Below are 7,448 nucleotides of genomic sequence, written 5' to 3'. Positions count from 1 at the left end.
GTATGTATATGGTAATACTACAAATCACTTTGTGATGACCGACGATGTAATTGCGGTCATTCACGACTGTTTAGGGGCTCAAAAAGTCGATTTTCGGTTTTGGGCTAGTGCACAGACTTTTTGGGTGGAATGATGCAGTGTCCGAATTATACGAAATTCACAAATTGTATGTATATGGTAATATTGCAAGTTATTTTGTGATCACCGACGATGTTTTTTCGGTCATTCGCGATTGTTTAGGGGCTCAAAAAGTCGTTTTTCGGTTTAGGGCTGGAGCGCGAACTCTTCGGGTGGAATGTTGCAATCTCCCAATCGGACGAAATTCACAAATTGTATGAATATGGTAAAACTATAAATCACTTTGTGATCACCGACGATGTTATTTCGGTCATTCAGGACTTATTAGGGGCTCAAAATGCGGTTTTTTGGTTTTGGGCTGGCTTGCGAAGTTTTCAGGTGGAATGATGCAGTCTCCGAATTGGATGAAATTTGCACATCGAATGTATATCGTAAAACTATAAATCACTTTTTGATCACCGACGATGTTATTTCGGTCATTTGCGACTGTTTTGGGGCTTAAAATGTCGTTTTTCGGTTTTGGGCTGGCGCACGAACTTTTCAGGTGGAATGATGCAGTCTCAGGATTGGACGAAATTCACACATTGTATAATATAGTAAAACTATAAATCACATTGTCATCACCGACGATGCTATTTGGTTCATTTGGGACTTATTAGGGGCTCAAAATGTCGTTTTTCGGTTTTGGGCTCGCACACGAACTTTTCAGGTAGAATGATCTAGTCTCCGTATTGGACGAAATTCACACATTGTATGTATAAGGTAGGACTATAAATCAATTTGTTGTCACCGACGATGTTGTCTCGGTTATTTACGACTGTTTTGGGGCTCAAAATGTCGTTTTTCGGTTTTGGGCTGGCACCCGAACTTTTCGGGTGGAATGATGCAGTCTCCGAATTGGATGAAATTCGCACATTGTATGTATATCGTAAAACTGTAAATCACTTTGTAATCACCAACGATGTTATTTCGGTCATTTGGGACTATTTAGGAGCTCAAAATGCCATTTTTCGGTTTTGGGCTAATGCTCGAACTTTTCAGGTGGAATGATGTAGTTTTCAAATTGGATGAAATTCGCACATTATATGTATATGGTAAAAATATAAATCACTTTGTGATCACTGATGATGTTATTTCGGTCATTCAGGATTGTTTAGGGGCACCAAATGTCGTTTTTTGGTTTTGGGCTGACGCGAACTTTTCTGGTGGAATGATGCAGTCCCCGAATTGGACGCAATTCGCACATTGTATGTATATGGTAAAACTATAAATCACTTTTAGAGGCTCAATATGTTGTTTTTAGGTTTTAGGCTGGCGCACAAACATTACTGGTCGAATGTTGCAGTCTCCGGATTGAAAGAAATTCGCACATTGTATGTATATGGTAAATTTATAAATCACTTTGTGATCACCGACGATGTTATTTCGGTCATTCAGGAGTGTTTAAGGGCGCAAAATGCCGTTTTTCGGTTTTGGGCTCGCACACGAACTTTTCGGGTTGAATGATGCAGTCTCCGAATTGGACGAAATTCACACATTGTATGTATATGTTAAGACTATAAATCAATTTTTTGTCACCGATGATGTTATTTTGGTTATTTGGGACTGTTTTGGGGCTCAAAATGCCGTTTTTCGGTTTTTGTGCTTGCGCTCGAACTTTTCGGGTGGAATGATGTAGTCTCCGAAGTGGACGAAATTCGTAAATTGTATGTATATTGTAAAACTATAAATCACTTTGTGATCACCGACGATGTTATTTCGGTCATTCGGGATTGTTTAGGGGCTCAAAATGCCATTTTTCGTTTTTGGGCTAGTACACGAACTTTTCAGGTGGAATGATGTAGTCTCCGAATTGGACGAATTCACACATTGTATATATGGTTAGACTATAAATCACTTCGTGATCACCGACGATATTATTTCAGTCATCCTGGACTGTTTAGGGGTTCAAAATGCCGTTTTTCGGTTTTGGGTTGACGCACGAATTTTTCGGGTAGAATGATGCTGTCTCCGAATTTGATGAAATTCAAACATTGTATGTATATGGTAAACTATAAACCACTTTTTGATCACCAAAGATGTTATTGCGGTAATTCAAGACTGTTTAGGGGCTCAAAATGCAACTTTTCTGTTTTGGGCTAGCGCACAAGTTTTTTCCGGTGGAACGATGCAATCTCCGAATTGCACGAAATTCGCAAATTGCATGATTTGGTAAATGTATAAATCCATTTGCGATCACCGACGATGTTATTTCGGTTGTTTGGGACTGTTTAGGGGCTCAAAATGACGTTTTTCGGTTTTGGGCTGGCGCTTGAACATTTCGGGTGAATTGATGCGGTCTCCGAATTGGATGAAATTCACACATTGTATGTATATTGTAAAAAGTATAAATCACTTCACGATAACCGACGATGTTTTTTTGGTAATTCTCGACTATTTAAGGGCTTTAAATGTCGTTTTTCGGTTTTAAGCTGGCGCTCGTACATTTCAGCTGGAATGATGTAGCCTTCGAATTGGACTAAATATTCACATTGTATGTATATGGTAGAATTATAAATCACTTTGTGATCAATCACGATGTTATTTCGGTCATTCGGGACTGCTTAGGGGTCCAAATGTCATTTTTTGGTTTTGGGCTGGCGCGAGAACTTTTCGGGTGGAATGATGTTGTCTCCGAATTGGACGAAAGTCGTACATTGTATGTATATTATAAAACTATAAATCACTTTGTAATTACCGACGATGTTATTTCGGTCATTCGAGATTGTTTAGGGGCTCCAAATGTCGATTTTTGGTTTTCGGCTAGCGCGTGAACTTTTCGAGTGGAATGATGCAGTCCCTGAATTGGATGAAATTCGCACAGTGTATGTATATGGTAATACTACAAATCACTTTGTGATCAACGGTGATGTTATTTCTGTCATTTGCGACTGTTTAGGGGCTCAAAGAGTCGTTTTTCAGTTTTGGGCTGGCGCGCGAACTTTTCGGGTGGAATAATGCAATCTCCGAATTTGATGAAATTCGCAAATTGTATGTATATGGTAAAATTATAAATCACTTCATGAACACCGGCAATGTTATTTCGGTCATTCAGGATTGTTTAGGGGCTCAAAATGCTGTTTTTCGGTTTTGGGCTGGCGCGCGAACTTTTCAGGTGGAATGATGCAGTCTCTGAGTTGGACGAAATTCGCACATTGAACGTATTTTGTAAAACTATAAATCACTCTGTGATCACCGACGATGTTACGGTCATTTGGGGCTGTTTAGGGGCTCAAAATATCGTTTTTCAGTTTTGGGCTGGTGCGCAAACTATTCTGGTGGAATGATGCTGTCTCCGAATTGGAATAAAGTCGTACATTGAATGTATATCAAAAAACTATAAATCACTTTGTGATCACCGACGATGTTATTTCGGTCATTCGGAACTGTTTAGGGGCTCTAAATGTCGTATTTTGGTTTAGGGTTGACGCACGAACTTTTCGGATGGAATGATGCAGTCTCAGGATTGGACAAAATTTACAGATTGTATGAATATGGTAAAACTATAAATCACATTGTCATTACCGACGATGTTATTTGGTTCATTCGGGACTGTTAGGGGCCCAAAATGGGGTTTTTCAGTTTTGGGCTCGCATACGAACTTTAGGGTTGAATGATGCAGTCTCCGAATTGGACGAACTTCAGACATTGTATGTATATGGTAAGACTATAAATCAAATTTTTATCACCGACGATGTTATTTCGGTTATTTGGGAGTTTTTTGGGGCTCAAAATGTCGTTTTTCGGTTTTGGGCTGGTGCCCGAACTTTTCAAATGGAATGATGCAGTCTCAGAATTGGACGAAATTCGAAAATTGTATGTATATGGTAAAACAATAAATCACTTTTTTCATCACCGACAATGTTATTTCAGTCATTCGGGACTGTTTAGGGGTTCAAAATGTTGTGTTTCGGTTTTGGGGTAATGCTTAAACTTTTCGGGTGGAATGATGTAGTCTCCGAATTGGACAAAATTCGCAAATTGTATATATATATCGTAAAACTATAAATCATTTCGTGATCACCGACGATGTTATTTCGGTCATTCGGGACTATTTAGGGGCTCAAAATGCTGTTTTTCATTGGGCTGGTGCTCGTACTTTTCCGGTGAAATGATGTAGTTTCCGAATTGCACGAAATTCACACATTATATATATATATATATATATATATATATATATATATATATATATATATATATATATATATGGTAAAACTATAAATTACTTTCTGATCACTGACGATGTTATTTCGGTCATTCTAGAATGCTTAGGGGCTCCAAATGACGTTTTTTGGTTTTGAGCTGCCGCTCAAACTTTTCGGGTGGAATGATGCAATACCTGAGTTGGACTAAATTCGCACATCTTATTTATATGATAGACCTATAAATCACTACGTGATCACCGACGATGTTATTTCGACCATTCGGGACTGTTTAGAGACTCAAAATGTCATTTTTCGGTTTTAGGCTGGCGCGCTGACTTTTCTAGTGGAATGATGCAATCTCCTAATTGGATGAAATTCACACATCTTATTTATATGCTACAACAATAAATCACTTCGTGATCACCGACGATGTTATATCGGCTATTCGGGATTTTTTAGGGGCTCAAAATGTCGTTTTTCGGTTTTGGGTTGGCGCACAAACTTTTCAAATGTAATGATGCAATTTCTGAATTGCACGAAATTCGCATATCTTATTTATATGTTAAAATTATAAGTCACTTTGTGATCACCGATGATGTTATTTATGCCATTCGGGACTGCTTAGGAGCTCAAAATGTCGTTTTTTGGTTTTGGGCTAGCGCGCAAACTTTTCGAATTGAATGATGCAATCTCCGAATTTGACGAAATTCGGAAATCTTTTTTATATGCTAAAGATTTAATCACTTTGTGATCACCGAGGATGTTATTTCAGCCATTCGAGACTGTTTAGGGGCTCAAAATGACGTTTTTCGGTTTTGGGCTGGCACGTGAACTTTTCAAGTGGAAAGATGCAGTATGCGAATTGGACGAAATTCGCACATCATATTTATATGTTGAAACGTTAAATCACTTTGTGATCATCGACGATGTTATGTAGGCCATTCGGGACTGTTTAGGTGCTCAAAATATCGTTTTTCGTTTTTGGGCTGGCGTGCGAACTTTTCGAGTGTAATGATGTCATCTCCAAATTGGACGAAATTCGTGCATCTTTTGTATATGATAAAACTATAAATCACTTTATGATCACCAACGATGTTATTTCGACCATTCGGTACTGTTTAGGGGATCAAAATGTCGTTTTTCGGTTTAGGGCTGGCGTGCGAACTTTTCGAGTGAAATGATGCAGTGTCCGAATTGGACGAAATTCACAAATCTTATTTATATGATAAAAATATAAATCACTTCATGATCACGGACGATGTTATTTCGGCAATTCGGGACTGTTTAGGGGCTCAAAATGTCGTTTTTCAGTTTTGGGCTGGGGCGCGAACTTTTCGAGTGGAATGATGCAATTTCCGAATTGGACAAAATTCACACATCTGATTTATATGATACAACTATAAATCACTTCGTGATCACCGAAATGTGTTATTTTGGCCATTCGGAACTTTTTAGGGGCTCATAATGACGTTTTTCAGTTTTGGGCTGGCGCGCAAACATTTCGAGTGAAATGATTCAGTATTCGGATTGGACGAAATTCGCACATCTTATTTATATGGTAAAACTATAAATCACATCATGTTTACCAACGATGTTATTTCGGCCATTCGGGACTGTTTAGAGGCTCAAAATGTCGTTTTTCGGTTATAAGCCAGCACGGGAACTTTTCGAGTGCAATTATGCAGTCTCCTAATTGGACGAAATTCGCACATCTTATTTATAAAATGATAGTATAAATCACTTTGTGATCACCGACGATGTTATTTCGGCCATTCGGGACTGTTTAGGGGCTCAAAATATCGTTTTTCGGTTTTGGTTGGCGCACGAAGTTTTCGAGTGGAATGATGCAGTCTCCGAATTGGACGAAATTCACAGATCTTATTTATATGATAAAAATACAAATCACTTCATGATCACCGACGATGTTATTTCGGCCATTCAGGACTATGTTGGGGCTCAAAATGTCGTTTTTCGGTTTTGGGCTGGCGCGCGAACTTTTCCAGTGGAATGATGCAGTCTCCGAATTGGACGAAATTCACACATATTGTTTATATAATCAAACTATAAATCACTTTGTGATCACCGACAATGTTATTTCGGCAATTCGAGACTATTTTGGGGCTCAAAATGTCGTTTTTCAGTTTGGCCTGCACGCGAACTTTTCGAGTGGAATGATGCATTCTCCGAATTGGACGAAATTTGCACATCTTATTTATATGATAATTTCGGCCATTCGGAACTGTTTAGGTGCTCAAAATGACGTTTTACGGTTTTGAGCTGGCGCACGAACTTTTCGAGTGGAATGATGCAGTATCCGAATTTGACGAAATTCGCAAATCTTATTTATATGCTAAAACTATGAATCAATTTGTGATCTCCGAATATATTATTTCGGCCAATCGGGACTGTTTACAGGCTCAAAATATCGTTTTTCGATTTTAGGCTAGCGCTCGAACTTTACGAGTGGAATGATGCAGTCTTCTAATTGGATGAAATTTGCACATCTTATTTATATGCTAAAACTACAAATCACTTTGTGATCACCGACGATGTTATTTCGGCCGTTCAATACTGTTTAGGTGCTCAGAATGTCATTTTTCGGTTTTGGGTTGGCGTGCGAAATTTTCGAGTGTGATGATGTAATCCCCGAATTGGACGAAATTCGCATATCTTATTTATATGATAAAACTATAAATCACTTTGTGATCACCGACAATGTTATTTATGCCATTCGGGACTGCTTATGGGCTCAAAATGTCGTTTTTTGGTTTTGGGCTAGCGCGCGAACTTTTCGAGTGGAATGATGCAGTCTCCGAATTGGACGAAATTCGCACATATTTTTTATTAGCTAAAACTTTATTCACTTCGTGATCACCGAGGATGTTATTTCGGCCATTCAAAACTGTTTAGGGGCTCGAAATGTCGTTTTTCGGCTTTGGGCTGGCGCGTGAACTTTTCTAGTGGAATGATGCAATCTGCAAATTGGATGAAATTCGCACATCTTATTTATATGCTGAAATTGTAAATCGCTTTGTGATCACCGACGATGTTATTTAGGCCATTCGAGACTGTTTAGGGGCTCAAAATATCGTTTTTCATTTTTGGGCTGGCGTGCGAACTTTTCGAGTCTAATGTTGTAGTCTCCGAATTGGACAAAATTCGCGCATCTTGTGTATATGATAAAAC

The sequence above is a fragment of the Lactuca saligna genome, chromosome 5, assembly GCF_052625555.1.
Source record: "Lactuca saligna cultivar CGN05327 chromosome 5, ASM5262555v1, whole genome shotgun sequence".
Taxonomy (NCBI): domain Eukaryota; kingdom Viridiplantae; phylum Streptophyta; class Magnoliopsida; order Asterales; family Asteraceae; genus Lactuca; species Lactuca saligna.
Note: the sequence above shows the minus strand (reverse complement) of the source record.